Source organism: Stenella coeruleoalba (genome assembly GCF_951394435.1).
Source record: "Stenella coeruleoalba genome assembly, chromosome: 1".
NCBI classification, from domain to species: Eukaryota; Metazoa; Chordata; class Mammalia; order Artiodactyla; family Delphinidae; genus Stenella; species Stenella coeruleoalba.
In genome coordinates, this window is record NC_137169.1 from 134,717,896 (window position 1) to 134,735,285 (window position 17,390).

Sequence of the window (17,390 nt, forward strand, 5' to 3'; positions counted from 1 at the left end):
GGCGGAAGCAAAGCTATACAGACAAAATCTCACACAGAAGCATACACATACACACTCACAAAAAGAGGAAAAGGGGAAAAAAATCATAAACCTTGCTCTCAAAGTCCACCTCCTTAATTTGGGATGATTCCTTGTCTATTCATGTATTCCACAGATGCAGGTACATCAGGTTGATTGTGGAGCTTTAATCCGCAGCTCCTGAGGCTGCTGGGAGAGATTTCCTTTTCTCTTCTTCGTTCTCACAGCTCCCGGGGCTCCGCTTTGGATTTGGCCCCGCCTCTGCGTGTAGGTTGCCCGAGGGCGTCTGTTATTCGCTCAGACAGGACTGGGTTAAAGGAGCCGCTGATTCGAGGGCTCTGGCTCACTCAGGCCGGGGGGTGGTGGGGGGGGGAGGGAGGGGCACGGAGTGCGGGGCGGGCCTGCGGCGGCAGAGGCCGGCGTGACGTTGCAGCAGCCCGTGGCGCACCGTGCGTTCTCCCGTAGGAGTTGACCCTGGATCCCGGGACCCTGGCAGTGGCGGGCTGCACAGGCTCCCCGGAAGCGGGGTGTGTGGATAGTGACCTGTGCTCGCACACAGGCTTCTTGGTGGCAGCAGCAGCAGCCTTAGCGTCTCATGCCCGTCTCTGGGGTCTGCGCTTTTAGCCGCGGCTCGCGCCCGTCTCTGGGGCTCCTTTAAGCAGCGTTCTTAATCCCCTCTTCTCGCGCACCAGGAAACAAAGGTAAGAAAAAGTCTCTTGCCTCTTCGGCAGCTCCAGACTTTTCCCCGGACTCCCTCCCGGCTAGCCGTGGCGCACTAACCCCCTGCAGTCTGTGTTCACGCCACCAATCCCAGTCCTCTCCCGGTGCTCCGACCGAAGCCCAAGCCTCAACTCCCAGCCCCGCCCGCCCTGGCGGGTGAGCAGACAAGCCTCTCGGGCTGGTGAGTGCCGGTCGGCCCTGATCCTCTGTGCGGAAATCTCTCCGCTTTGCCCTCCGCACCCCTGTGGCTGCGCTCTCCTCCGCGGCCCCGAAGCTTTCCCCACCCTCCGCCACCCGCAGTCTCTGCCCGCGAAGGGGCTTCCTAGTGTGTGGAAACTTTTCCTCCTTCACAGCTCCTTCCCACTGGTGCAGGGCCCGTCCCTATTCTTTTGTCTCTGTTTATTCTTTTTTCTTTTGCCCTACCCAGGTACGTGGGGGGTTTCTTGCCTTTTGGGAGGTCTGAGGTCTTCTGCCAGTGTTCAGTAGGTGTTCTGTAGGAGTTGTTCCACGTGTAGATGTATTTCTGGTGTATCTGTGGGGAGGAAGGTATCTCCGTGTCTTACTGTTTTGCCATCTTCCTGGAAGCCTAGGACAAATACTTAAAACAATTTTGTTTTTGTATTTATTGGTGATATTCTTCTATAATTCATCTCTGAGAAACACCGAAAATACATTTATATATCACAAAAGTTTTGTATATTGGATAAGTATAAGCCACTTAGCATTTGGTTTCTCTACACTAAAGCCTGTGTCTATGGGATACCAAGCATCTATGTTTGAAATGGTTCATATTTATTGTTTTGAATAAGAGTTTGGCAATATATGTTCACAATGTTTACTTCCTCAAAGGGATTTGAATTTTAGTTTACAATTTCGCAATTATATGAGCATTGTATTGGGGGGTAGGTGCATGTTAAATGTTGAATTTCCTAGAAATGCTTATGGAAGAGGAGAGTGGTGAAATAATGAGGAAGAGATTAGGGTTAAGGGCCTCAGTCTTCATGTGTTTCACAGTGCCTAAAGAGGGTTTGAAATACCCTTCACCTCTAAAACAGAAGCATAAAATTGTTTCTAAATAGTTTATTAAAATGGAGCCAAGTTTTCTTTCCTTCAGAGTCAGTACTCTCTAGAAAAGCAATGGATATTGATAATTATAATATTCATGCAATAACTATGGTAAAATCACACAAAATAAGTGTAATAAAAATATAAACCTAGACAAAAAAATATTCAAAATAAATATAGGCCAGGGGAAGCACAATCTGTGAGAGTGTAGAGATTCATAGGTAACTGGGTAGAAAGTAAGATATGTAAATTTCAAGACTTGACATTTACACTGTCAATCCCAATGCTCAGTCCAGAAGACACCATTCAGAAGGGAAGGACACCGAGACCATTGTAGTGATCACTCTTTTTTTTTTTGCGGTACGCAGGCCTCTCACTGTCGTGGCCTCTCCCGTTGCGGAGCACAGGCTCCGGACGTGCAGGCTCAGTGGCCATGGCTCACGGGCCCAGCCGCTCCGCGGCATGTGGGATCTTCCCGGACCGGGCCACGAACCCGTGTCCCCTGCATCGGCAGGCGGACTCTCAACCACTGCGCCACCAGGGAAGCCCGTAGTGATCACTCTTTTACAGCATTTTGAACTTGTGGAATGTCTAGAAAATTCTTAAACAGATCACTATTATCTTGTTTTAGGGAAGTATATATAAATATATTGTTCGGTTATTAAGTATGGAACATAACTCAATGAGGGAAACAAAAAATTAGATTAACTTTAAGTTCATTTTACTAGTAGATCATGGTTCTTAGGGATTAGGGAGTTAGGCTGATGACACCAGAAAATGCTAATGTCACTGGCAAAAAATGGTGATATAAAAAGTGCTCTTTAATTTTAGAATTATAACCGTTAACATGAAACTGTATCAAGAATATTTTTTTATATTCAAAAATCAGAAGAGCACAAATAAGTTATTAAACTAAAATTTTAAGGAGAATTTCTTAATTGAAAACTCATTCCTTTCACATGAAACAAGACAAAGGTGCTTTTTTACCATTATATATTAGCTTATACGCATTTTTTAAAATGCAGTAAAGATGTTCTAATAATATGCACACTTACAGAATGTGAACTGTAATGCCTTTCCATGGGAAGCACAGTTTCAACGTCTTTATCCCTAGAATCAGTAGTTTTGATCTGTTTGAGTCTCAGAGTCTAGAGGCTTAGCCAAGAGGCAGTTGGATCAAAGCCTGTCTCCCTGAACTATGTCAAAACGAGAATGGGGGCTTCCCTGGTGGCGCAGTGGTTGAGAGTCTGCCTGCCTATGCAGGGGACACGGGTTCGTGGCCCGGTCCGGGAAGATCCCACATGCCGCGGAGCGGCTGGGCCCGTGAGCCATGGCCACTGAGCCTGCGCGTCCGGAGCCTGTGCTCCGCAACGGGAGAGGCCACAACAGTGAGAGGTCCGCGTAGAGAGAATGGTTTATCGTGTTTATTATAAATGGGGAAGTAAGACACCAATAGCATATCTCAAACTGATGCATATGAAATCTCTACAAGAACATGGAGAGAAAGGATATCTTTTCATATATTATTTTTCATGAAAGTGCCCTAGTACAGTAGTTCAATACTGTTCGAAAACAAAGAGTAAGTGTGATTTCAGTTTTATGTGTTTATTTGAATTAACCAAATATAAAATTGTTCTATGTATGCAGATACTGTGAATGTTGTCCAATTTAAGAGAAGTTCCTTTTTCTCAAAACCCTAAAAGAATAAGTTTTTCTAAAAAAATTTTTCAATTAAATCATTGAAAGGGATACCTGCAATTATAAATAAAATGTTTAATATAAAATAATGTAACATTTTCTTATTAGTTGGCAATAAGTATCACATAATGCATAATGCTTAAATTAAATTACTTAAATTAAGTAGTTCTTATTCAAAACCCTAGTGGTCCTCTAAGAATATCATTTTACAGAAGCAAGTGAAGCAATTAATTGCTTTCTGTTTATTAATCCACTTCAGATGTAATGAAAACATAACAGCAAACAAAATGTATTTCCTCTTTAATCTGTAAGTAATAGTGATATTACTGTTGTATTCAAAGTTGTCTCATATTTCTAACAAATGCATGCAAATATGTAATAATAATTTAGGTAAAAGTCCAGATTAAATCACCAGAGACTTAAATAGAAGTAGCAAATTACTTTTATTCATTTATTCAATCAAAATATATTTATTGACCTCATACTGTACTTCAGACCCAAATAAATTTGGTATAAAATATTTGTGAAGATAGCTAATGTCCTAGCACTCTGAAAATTTTATTGTGGCAATTTTTAAATAATTTCATATCTATATGCTCAATCTATGGTTATATTATTTTCAGAATGGATTCTGAGTATAATATTACAGGCTTTGTTTTGTTTCAACATTTTCAATGAATGTCAGGAAATCTTTAGTGTTGTCATTGTTCTTTTCTCTCAGTAATTTGTTTGTTTCAGAGAATATTTTTATTTATAATCAAAGGGCTATTTTTCTCTTTTTAAAATAACTTTATTGTGGCAAAATTTATTCATTTTTGCACAAATTTTATTCATTTTACTTGTTCATTTCAATGAGCTTTAATAAGTTCTTTACAAATTATTCAGCTAATCACCACAATACAGTTTTATACCATTCCCTTCACTCTGAAATGATCCCTCACCTCCCCAGCTCCGGGGTACCACCCAGCTAATTTTTATGATTTTGCCTTCTAAAGAAATTTCATATAAATGAAATCATACAATATGTACTCTTATGTGTCTGCCTCTATATGTTTCTTCACATTGTTGCATGTATAAATAGTCTGTTCTTTTTTATTGAGAAGTAGTGTTCCATTTTATTTCAGCAATGTTTTATAGTTTTCAGTGTATAGGAATTGTATTTATTTTGTTAAAATTTCATTAAATATGTTAAATTATTTGTAAGTATTTTATTCATCTTGATGTTATTATGAAAGGAATTTTTTTTATTTCACTTTTGGAAACTGTAAATAGTAGATAGAATTACAATAGATATGTGTATAATGATCATCTATCTCATGGCCCTGTTAAACTTGCTTATTGGCTGTAGGAGGGTGATATATAAATATTTCCTAAACCTTAGAAATCTCTACATACAAGATTATGTCATCATTGAATAAGGACAGTTTTACTTCATCCTTTCCCATCTGTAGGTCTTTTATTTCTGTTCTGTGCCTTACTTCATTGGCTAGAACTTCCAATAAAATACTGATTAGAAGTGACAAGAGTGAACATCCTTAACTCTTTTCCCAATCTTAAGGGGAGAGCATTCAGACCTTTACCTTTAAGTATGATATTGGTTGTATGTTTTTCATAGATGCTGTGTTAGGTTAATAAAATCCCTTCTACCCCTAGATTGTCAATATTTTTTTTAATCTTGAATGGGTGATTTTTATGAAATGATTTTTCTGCATCTACTGAGATGATCTTATGGGTTTTGTCTTTTATTCTTTGAATATCAAAACAACCTTGTATTTCTGGGATAAATACCATTGTTCATGATATAGGACAATTTCTATATTTTGCTGGATTGCTAATATTTAATGACAGACTTTTGTGTTCATGTTCACAAGATATACTGGTATGTAGTTTCCTTCTCTTGTTTTGTCTTTATCTGGTTGGATATCCGGGTAACACAGACCTTATAAAATGAGTAGGGAAGCACTTCTGAAGATACTTTTCTGGACTAAATCAATTCCTTTCCCTGATGTAGGTTCGTAAGTCTTTCTTCTACCTCATAAACCTATATTTGTGTGTTTCTAGGACTTTTTCTTTTTCATTGTATTCACTGACGTAAAATAATTTGTAAAAGTAGCGTCTCATCCTTTTAATTGTTCTGGGATCTGTATTGATGAACGGTCATTCTTGATTTTGATAATCTGTGTCTGTCTGTCTGTCTCTTTTTCTCTTCTCTCCCTATAATTCACCCTATTTTCTATTTTATCCCATCGATTTTTAATCTGATATTTCCCCCCTTCTTTTTAGTTGTGTTGAATTTGAGTTCTTTATTTTCTAGATTCATAAGGTAGAAGCTTAAATTAATAATTTTGGGTCTTCCTTTTTAATGGAGGTGTTTAAAGCTGCAAATTTTTCTCTAAGCACTACTTTCGCTGTATTCCATTATATCCATGTATTGTTATCTTTCATTTTCATTCGAATCAAAATATTTTCTGAATTTTTTTGTGACTTCCCCTGGGTTAATTAGTGTTGAGTTATTTAATTTTTAGGTACTTGGAGATTTCTCAGATTATTTTGTACTACTGATTTCTGATTTAAATCAGTATATGGGAGAATATACTTTGCATAATTTTAATAATTTTAAATGCAATAGATTTGTTTTGTGGTTTACCATTTGGTTTATCCTGGAGAATGTGCCGTATGCACTAGATAAGAAAGGGTATCCTGCTGCAACTGGTTAGCATTCTTGGTTGAGAAATTTTCTTTGATAGATTTTTTTTTTTTCCTTTTGGCAATTTAAATGTCATTCCACTGCCTTCCTTTTTATCCCCTGAGAATACAGTTGTTTTCAATCACATTGTTATTCTCTGTACATTGGTAGCTATAGTCTGCTACTTTCTCTTTGTTTCTGGCTTTCAGCTCTTTAACTGTTGTGTGTCAGTGTCATTTTTGTGTTTTCTGAGTTTATTATGTCAGTAGCTTTATGTTTTACATCGAATTCTGGAAGTTTGAAACCATTATTTTATCAAATAATTTTTCTACCATTTTTAATATCTCTTTTCCTTCTGGGACTCCCATTAAACTTATGTTGGAATGCTTGATTGTATTGCACAGGTCAGCAAACCTCTTCTAATTTTTCTTTAAACCTTTTTTCTCTCTTTGTTGAATTGGATATTTTCCACTAATCTATTTTCAAGCCTATTTTTCCTTTCTTATGCTATTTCAAATCTGCAATTAAGTATACCTAGTGAATTTTTCATTTAAATCACTATATTTAAATCACTATCTGTAGAATTCCATTTTGTTCTTTTTTACAGTTTGTTTTTTCTGAGTCTCTCTCTATATTGAATCATAATTAACACAGTTTACTTTATGAACATATTTATAATAAGTGCTTTGAAGTCTCTGTTTGCTAAATCAATCTTCTGGAATGTTTCATGGTCAGTTTCTTTTGACTCTTTTGTATCTAAGTATTACTCTTTCCTGTGTCTTTGCATGTCCAGTAACTTATGTTGAAAACTGAATATTTTAGATAATATACTTAGCAAGTCTGGATTTTTAAAAATCTTTTTTCTGAAGGTTGCTCTTTTTTTTTTTTTTAAGTAACTTGCCTGTACTTAAACTTCAGAATCTGTCTCTCCCATTGTGTTTAGGCACTAACTTAACTACTTAGGTTTTTTAAGCTTACTGTGATTTTTTTTTAGCCTATCTACCTAAAGGTTGCCACTGTATCTGCACAGCTAATAGGTCAGCCAATGAGTTGGACAGAAGTTGTGTTCAAACACCTTCGGCACAGAAGTCCCCTACCCTCTCCTAATCAGACTGTGGGCAAGGCAACACAGTTGAAGTTGCCACCAGCTCATAAGGCTTCCTTTGCTTTCACTTTTCACTGTCTTCTCTGGGGTCTCCTCTGCTTGTGGATAGTTTTCTCATCTGCCAGGAGTGTACAGAGAGCTTTGCTGAGGGCTTCTATAGCTTTCTCTTTTCTAGGATTTCTCTTTAAAGGTTCTGCCTAGTCCATTGATTGCCGCACACCAGGACTGAACATTTTGGCTAGCAAATCTCCAGGGGTATCCCTTCTTTTCTCAACTGACTCTCCTGCTTTTAGCTGGAAAAGCCATGGGCTTCCCTCACTCAGCCCAAATGAAGTCTGCTTGCCTCTGAAAAGAAAACTCCTTATCTGAATGATCATCCTCATGCTGCAAAGGAAGAGTTCTTACCAAAGAGCTAGATGGAGCCAGAAGCTTCCCCAAAGCTCTAATAATTTTTCAGGAAGGAAATGTTTCTCTATTTTCCGTCTGCCTTAAATATTTGTCAATCCATGCTCAGTACCCCAAAACAGTTATTTTTTAAAATGTTGTCCTGTTTTAGACTTAATTTTTCCAGAAGAAAGTCACTAACCTTCTCATGCCACCATTATTGGAAGTCCTTAGAGCTTTCTGATTTGGGGCCTTTTCACTGTTAGAAGTTTTATAAGAGTAAAAAGGCCTTAAAAGCCTTTTTACTAAAGGCTAAATACATCTAGATGTGCTAAATACATCTATTTTGTTTTTTCTTAAAACTTTTTTTTTTTAACATCTTTATTGGGGTATAATTGCTTTACAATGGTGTGTTAGTTTCTGCTTTATAACAAAGTGAATCAGTCATACATAAACATATGTTCCCATATGTCTTCCCTCTTGCGTCTCCCTCCCTCCCACCCTCCCTATCCCACCCCTCCAGGCTGTCACAAAGCACCGAGCCAATATCCCTGTGACATGCGGCTGCTTCCCACTAGCTTTAAAACTTTTGATAAAAATCCCTGTGAAGACTTTTTAAAACTATTGCATTCATTGATCAATCATCTATAGGTTCTTTCCTTCTGACTTCAAAAATCAAACAAGTAGCTATTTGTAAACATATCTAGATAGGTATCAGGTATATGGTTTGTTATCTATGGATTGAATGTCTACATAGTGTCACATTACTAATCAAAATTAGGTTAGCCCTATATATTTGAATACAGGCACAAGGCCATCTACAGATAAAATGAGTCATTTTTATTGAATATCTGTAATCCCAAGAAAATTACTTCTTCTTGAAAAAGAAAAAAAATTAAAAAACTGTTGAGGAGTAAACTCTGGATAGATATAAATAGATCTGTATATTATGTGTATTTATCTGTGTTTTGGTCATGAAAAATAAATTAGAAACTTTAATAGGTTAAAAAAAAAAGATTAGTGATTAATTTTACTCACAATATATTACATCAAGTGGTGGATAAACAGAAACTCCAGAAAAAGGAGAGGGTATTCAAAGAGGAGAATCAAAGTAAATGTGAGCTGCCCAGTTCCCACCAAGTAGCCAAAATAAGGTCACTGCATCAAAGATTTTTTTAAAGTTGTCACATTTGTGAGAATTATGACAAAAAAGGATTCACATTTAATTGGAAGAAGATGCTGAGCAGAGGTGACTAGGAGGCTACAGCTTTACTCAAGTGAAGGAAGAACAGCTCCTTTTAATAGTCTTAATTAAATGAAGAACAGAACTGTGATTCTTGATGAGCTAGAATTCAACCAAACTGTGATAACAACAGGGCAAGAAGAAACAGGGACATACGTGTAAGGCAGAGAAATGCTCACAAAAAGTCCTTATTGTATGTCACCAACATACCCCTAAGAGAGATCAATGCAGGAGGAATTCAGTCACTCTTATTTTCAACAGACATCCATATGTGTTTTCTTATTTTAAAAATCACATTCTAGACTCTATATATTAGTGAAGAATTAATTAGGAGTGTTTTTAAAGTTACTTTTTGCCTCTAAAATTCCAGCTTTTCTGGAATTTTTAAAAATAACTTTTAAAAAAGCAATTTTTTTTTGGTTTGTACTGCCATATAGGTAACAGCTTCAAGTAGCAGCAACTCAAGTCAAAATTAAAGAGAGTCTAATATCTCATTAGAAAAAAAGAAAATAGAAACACAGTTTTAATTCACCTTAAACAATAAAATGTCAGGTCATACCCAAGTGATAAAAAAAGTTATGTCACTTGGTGCAAATATCCAAGTAAATCACCCATTTTAGGCCCCTCCTGGGAGAAAATAAAAAATGATGTAAAATGATAAGAATAATTCTAAAGCATCAGCAGTCACTTACAATTAAGAGTAAACTGTCAGAGTGTTAACAGTAGTGATTAAGATAGTGGAATTTTGAGGGGGCTGTGCAGGCTTAGAAACACACAGTAGACAACACAGAAACAGAAACGTGTATGTGAAGACTTGAGAGTGATGGCTGGCAGATCCCTAGGGGATGGGAAAGACTTAAAATAAATGATGCTGGTACAACTAGATATCCCTATAGAGAGAAATTACAAGAGATACCTTCCTCACAGAAATTATATATATATCAATCCCACATAAGGGAATACTCAAATGTGAAAAGCAACATTATAGCACTTGTTAAAATAACTATAGAAGGCAGTCTTATGACCTTGAGATAGACAAAGATTTCTCAGATACATCAGAAAACTACATACTAGAAGAAACAGACATAAATAGAACTACAGTAAAATTAAGAACTTTTCTAAATGCAAAAATATCATAAAGAGAATAAAACAGTCAAGAAAATTTGCACAAGGTATCTGCAACATATATAAGAGACAAAGATTGATCTTGGGGAATATGACTAACTACTAAAAATCAATGAGGAAAAGGCTAAATACCTAGTAGAAATTTTGGCAGAGGATGTGAACAGGTATTTCACAGAGGAGAAGCAAGATGAAAGCATACTTAACCACAACAATAATCAGGGAAATATCATTCATTCACCTGCAGGTGTGTGTTTATAAAAACATATACCTACACACACATACACACACATATTGATACATACATATATATATATGTATATATACACACACACATAATATGTATATGTTTACCCCACATCTGCCAATGCCAATGTATGCCACAGAGAAACTTTTGCACATGTGCACAGAGTTGTATGTATGAGAAAGTTCACAGCAACTTGCTTTATAAGAGCATAACACTGAAATAATCCAAATGTTCAACAGTAATAGAACTGACAAATAAATGTGGTACAATTGGCCCTCATGTCCATGGGTTTTGGGTCCACAGATTCCATCAACTGCAGATGAAAAATATTTTTTAAAAAATCCAGAAAATTCCGAAAAGCAAAACTTGAATTTGCTGCTTTCAGGCAATTATTTAAGTAGCACTTACATGGTGACGGGTACCGTATGTAATCTAGAGGTGATTTAAAGTATACGGGAGGGTGTGCATATGCTATATGCAAATACTATGCATTTTATATAAGGGACTTGAACATCCATGGATTTTGGTATCCCCGGGGTCCTAGAACAAAAGCACTTGACTGTGTATTTCAGTCTGAAAAAATGGCCACTATGTTTCCTTTTCACATTTAGCATCCCTCATCTCCCAGATAAGCCTGGGCTCTCATTCCTGTACCTTTAGGTTGGGGCTGTGGCTGTGCTGACTACACCTCGGGACTACCTGCATGTTTGGTACTGTTTCTCACCACACTGACTGGCAAAGCCTCCAACTTTCATTGGATGTCTTTGTATGCCTTGATTTCTTGCTTATTTCTCAGTCTTCTATACTGATCTTTTGCTAAGTTTAGGCTCCTCCCCTTCTGGAACCCTTCTTTGGCAAGGTGCTATATATAATTTCATGAGATATTATTTCACATAGTAGCAAGGGGTGACTCTGACTTTGAATGATTCCTCTTGCATTTAATTTATGTTGAATCATACTGTTTTCGCATTGACTATTCGTTGTGTTTTTCAAAATGGGCCATAAGTTCCTTGAGGACAGAGACATCTCATCCATTTTTTGTAACAATTCCTTACAACTACCTACCACCCCAGTAACTAACACTGAACTAGACTGTCTTGCTCAAACTAAAAAATAGTTGTCTGCAGTAAATTCCTATAGCAAGAACACATAGATATGTAATAGATTCCTCATGTTTATCAAATTCCAATTTCATTGGCTTTTACTCTTTTTCCCTCAATAAAATTTTGAACTTTGGAACCAGTCTTCTGAATTTCAGAGATCAAGACATGGTCTCCAAACATTCATTCTCTTTTTAGTGTGTTTGTGTTACACTAACTTTATATCAAGGAAAGACTATGAATTAACTAGAACTTTCTAAGAAGCCAAGACTCTTAGTAAGTTGTACTTTCTCTGAAGTATGAAACCAATAAATATCTACCCATCACTGCCATCTAGTACCATTGTCCCTGCTTATTTCTCACTAAGGAAAGATTCTGTTTTTCAGGATCCTCTCAGATAAATAGCATTTGGACAGTGATGCTTTACTGCTGCTGCTTACCCATGGGTTGTCTCTACATGCAAAAGGTGAAAGGAAGTACACACTGTGGTTACACTCCCTAATTATAATTAGATACAAACATAACAGCAATAATAATTTTGCTTCCAATTCCTAATAGGCTTTAAAGTAAAGGTCATACAAATTTTAGTAATCACTCTCTAAAAAATTTACATAGTATAGTTCAGAATGTATTCAGACAGATAATATGCCTTGTAAAGCCCAATTATTAAGGAAAGATGCTTTCCTGAATTAACCGTCTCTTGAAGATCATTATGCAGATATAACCAACAATCTGTATTTCACAATACTTTGGGGTTCTCAGGACCCCAAACCCAGAACTCAGAACTATGTGAAAATCACAATAGAATTTCCTGAAAACCATTAACCTTACAATGTGGAAAAATTGTTTCTCCATTTTTATTGTTAACAATAGAATTCAGCATAACATGGATACTGTTATTATCAGCTACATGAACAGCTAGCTATAAATGATGCAACAGACATTGTTAGTGCTTCACCTAGATCTTCTCGAACACTCTTTACATTAGGGGCACCTCTTCCTCTGCTTGGATGTGCTTTCCCTTCCATTGGCTGATATCTGAGCACCTTTAGGGGTCTGCTCTTGGGCTCCAAAGCACCTGGGAATTTCAGTTTTCCTGGGGCAGTTTTTAATAATGACTTTCTAACATTTCAGAAGTCCTCTGCCAGGTAAGGGGACTGGCTTGAAATCAAACACTTGTGTGGTTGTGGCTTCTTCCTCTTTCTTGCCCAGCCTTCCCTACACCTTTATCAGTTTTCCCAGGCGCACTTCTTTGTAAGTTATATGCACAGTCTGCTTCTTCAAGTTTGCTTTTTGGGACCTTGGCAATGATATATAATCATTTATAATGTATATGCACTGTGTGCTACGTAAACTCCAATTCATCCTCGCCTAGCTTCTGTGGATCACCTGCAACTAGGCACTTCAAGGGCAAAAGCTTCACCTTTTCCTGTAAACTTGACTTCGCCTGTGTTCACAAGTTGGGTGTCTGCTTCTCCCTACAGGTACCTTTCTTACTTAATCATAAAGAGTCTCGGATCTTGGCTTATCTACTTGTTCCCAGTATTGTCTTTGAGTACGTTTCCTCCGTTGGTTTTTGGCAAGCATTTTTTCTTCCACTATATTTCACCAAGTGTCTTCTGTCTGCTTATGAGTTGCAGATGACTACCATATCACATTTCTTCAATTCTCTGACTAAAACATTCGAAGTCTCTACTTTTTTTGCCTACATACCTCTTTACAACACTTAGTTTGCCTTCTGCTTATCAGTGTAGAGGAGCCGTACATCTCTTTTTTGAATAAAATTATTTCTGTATTTAGGCACAGCAGAAAAGGGATTCCCCCAATGTTTTTGAGCCATTATCACTTCTCTCTAAACATCTTCCTGGCAAGCCTCCTCTCATGAACATTCATTGCTGAAGTCCATCACATTCAATATTTGAGGTAACAATGCTTTTATACTCTCAGACCATCACAGAGTTGTTGAAAACCTTTCTTCTCATTATCACCAAGGTTAATTTTACTAGTGTGCAACCTTAAATATTTTTTGGAACAAAGTCTGTATAGTTGGTATAAGAAAGTGATTATAGTCATGTGTTTGCCTTACAAATTTGGATGCCCATTTGTTCCACCAATTTCCATTTCATATCCTTGAGATACCTGTGTGAAATTCTACTCCCTCAAATTTGGTTTTTGACTCTGTGATCTTGTTGTTGAAGTTCTGAATCAACTGTTTCCACAAGACATTTTTCAATCTGGCTTCTCATCTACCTCTCTTCTTTCTCTTCCTATTCTGTTTGTCACTTATTTTTTCATTACTATGACCTTGTCTTCAACTAAATCTATAGTGTGTGGCAAAGATTATAAAAGAGGATTAGAAACGTAAAGATTTAGATTGGTATATTTTACCAAATCTAAGATGATCACAAATCAAAATATGTCTTCATTTTCATGACGTATAGTTCGGTCAGGAACAGACTGAGGTTGAGGTATTTGAGGCTTTATCACACGTGTAGGATTCCCTCAAATATATAATTTAAGACAAAAGGGACTCTGGAGATAAGATGCTGAAATAAAAAATCTAGAATAAAAATTTGTAAGACAAAGTTCAAAAATTAGACATATATATTTAAAGATTTCTTTAGTTCTTTGTGCTAGAAAAGAAATGTAAATCTCGCTGAGTTTTCAGTGACTTATTAACATGTATACTTATGTTTATTATATCAAGCAATTAAAAATGTACTTGAGGTGACTTACAAAATTATAAAAATATATTACCATTAAAATAATTATAAAATAACTGTTCACGTAATAATGATGGATATGAATGTATCAGAAACATAAGATACATTAGCTAATGTTTCCAACATTAGAGTGGTGTGATTTTTTTACTTAGAAATCTATTTAGAATTCAGATATCTTTAATTAAAAATTTTAGAATTATGAAGATAATTTTTTTTTTCTGATTGTCTAGATAGATTACATCTGAAGATTGCTTTTATATGGCAAATAATGGGATTTTTACATAGACTTCAACGAAGTTGATTAAAGAGAGTTAAACATTAGACTGTAGGAGAAAAATGGGTCAGATTTTGAAATTCTCCAGTGACCCCTTCTTCTATCCACCACACACACACACACACACACACACACACACACACACACACACACACATCAAGGTTGAAATATATTCCTTAATTTTTATGTCTAACTAGTAAGAGCTTTAAAAGTAGAGTACATTTTGGAAAATTATAAGAGAAATCAATTTATAGTCTGCAAAGCTTCTAAAAAGTAGATAGGAGAGAAAAATCTGACTTTCATCTTTAACTAAGTTGCCAAACAGACTAGACGAAAAAAAAATCAATTTGAAGTAATTCTTGAACTGTACAGACTATATAGTATACTGTCGATGTCCATAGTCCAGGTAAGCACATACAAAACAATCAGCCAGTCACCATGACCCCCTACAGAGCTGGGAAAGAATGCTATTCCTTTCAGAAGACAGGGAAAAAAGTAGATCTTTAAGGTCAAGCAGGCAATGCCATCTTTTTTTGTTTGTTTGTTTTTGTTTGTTTTTTTCTATGTTTCTTTTAACATCTTTATTGGGATATAATTACTTTACAATGGTGTGTTAGTTTCTGCTTTATAACAAAGTGAATCAGTTATACATATGTTTCCATATCTCTTCCCTCTTGCGTCTCCCTCCCTCCCACCCTCCCTAGGCAATGCCATCTTTGAGAAGCTGTGGTTAGTGTGTAATGCAGATGCACATGGGCCATTAGGAAGAGAGGAAGGAGGCCCAGATGGACACAGAGAGAGAATTTTGTTTAATTTCTTGCCCTGCCTTAAAATACAAATTTTATTTCATCAAAGTGAAGACTTAAGCAAACTTACTAGAGGAAATATAGCAAATATAACATGATTTATCACAATAAATGTAGTATTTATAAAGGATATATAGAGAGAATAATTATGAAATGGTGTTAAAATCACTGAGGAAGTTCATGTAAAGTCACAGAGCTCAGCTGATATAAACATCACTTACGGAAGAGCTCGTGAGTGAACAAAATCCTTCACGGATCACATTTTGGAAATCTAATTTAAAAATATGTTAGATATTTTTAAATAACTAGACCGTGATTTGTATAAATTCTCTGTTCATATCCATTGTTATACTTTCACATTTGATTCAATATTATGGGACATTTTATAGCAAAGACAGTTTTAAAAATTACTACTAGAAATAGTGATGTATCAGTGAACTGATATATCTTTTGAAACTCTGGAAAATATGTACCTATTATTTTTCTTTGAAATACTGAGATTTATTAGGCATTTTAATATATACTTATTACATTAGTTGTATCCTAACTTTCAAAGTGAACACAAATCTTTCACTGAAGTTTCTCCAATGTCTAGAAGTAAATTTAATTTATACTGTTAATGTAATCATCTGTAGTCATTCTTCAGATGGTTATAACATTATTTTAGACTAATAACTCATAAAAGTTTTAAGCTTATTATAAAAAGAAATGTTGACATTATTCTATAAAGCTCACTTTCTTCAAACAAGACTATGTCTAAATTACTATAATGTTTAATTTCAGTATAAGAAAACAAACTAAAAATATGTTTAGAATAAAAGTTAGCATTAATTATGTGGAAAATAAACAAAAAAAATCAAAGGTGAATAATCCAAAAGCTGATTCTTTTTGAAAAGAGCAATGAATTAGCTAAAACTTTTCTAATATTAAAAACAGAGAGTGACAATCAAAAAGGAAAAGAATGGGAGTGAGAAATAAGACAAACATCTATAGAGAAGAGATTAAAATAAGAATACACTGCTTGCAAATTTATGAGAACAAATGTGTAAGTACTGGGGAAATGAATGGCTCCTTAGTAAACATATTTATTGACAAGAATAAATATAAAACTTGAAGACCAATGCAAGAGAGAGACACTTAGGATGGAAATTAAAAATCTATGTTAAAAGACCCTGAATATAGGTAGCCTTCCCACTGTGGTCCATCTACACTCTAAATAATAGAATCACTTGGGGATGGGAGGACAGTCTCTCCTCTATCACCAGCTCATAGCTGGACCAACCGGTTTTATGCCTGGGATTATGGTTCATCATCTACTGAACCCCACACTGCAGGGCATAGATGGATGATCCCAAATAGCTGCTGAAAGGCTGGTTATGACAACCAGAGAAGATGGAGGAATTAATCACTTGTGGAATAAACCTTTTTTCCCCACTTTATGGATTACACTAAGAAAAAGTTTCTCTGTGAACCTCTTTGGAAGAAGTCCTTAGCGTCCAGTAAAATCTTTTGGAGCAGTCTATTTTTTTTTTCCTGGACTTGTTTTAAATCAGTAACTAACATGGCAATGCATCCCTTCCCATTGCCTCTCATCTTTCCTTACTCCTATTTTTTCTTTCCATTCTTATTGCCATATATTTGCACTTCCTATATAAAGTATCCATCCTTTGATTCTTTGTCGCAGGCTCTGTTATGCAGAGGACTCAGGCTAAGTCACCAGGGATTTAGGAAAAAAAATTTAAAAACTTGATAAAGATAATTGAATGCATTTAAACTCATAATCCCAAACTTTTCATTTAACAATATAGACAATTTAATACCCAAGAATAGTCAATAAATCTCTGAAAAGAGACTTGTACTGCCTGATATCAAACTATAATATAAACAACTGAAATCGAATCACCATTATATTGTTTTAGTACAGATATAAGAAATATTATTAATAATGAAGAAATATATATACATATATTAGTATATTTAAATGTGTGACAAAGGTGGAATTTCATTAAGTGAAATAAAAAAGGTGTTTCAGCTAATAAATGTGATGGTATTGCTGAGTGCCAGTTAAAAAGAAGATAAAAGGCTCCCATGTTACAATACAATTTAATATAAATACCAAAATGACTTAAGGAATTAATTTTTAAAAAAAACCTTACAAGATAGGGAACTACATATACACTATGGGGGTAAGGAACACCT

At 35.8% G+C, this 17,390-nt stretch overlaps 1 long non-coding RNA gene across 2 annotated transcripts in view; it reads left to right on the forward strand.

The window, feature by feature from the left end:
• Positions 1–487: 487 nt before the first annotated feature.
• Positions 488–17,390, forward strand: part of LOC307194791 — a 45,184-nt gene continuing 28,281 nt past the window's right edge. For both annotated transcript variants that reach the window (XR_013830627.1, XR_013830628.1), the window contains exon 1: positions 488–719. This is a non-coding gene — a long non-coding RNA (uncharacterized lncRNA). The remainder of the gene's footprint in view (positions 720–17,390) is intronic.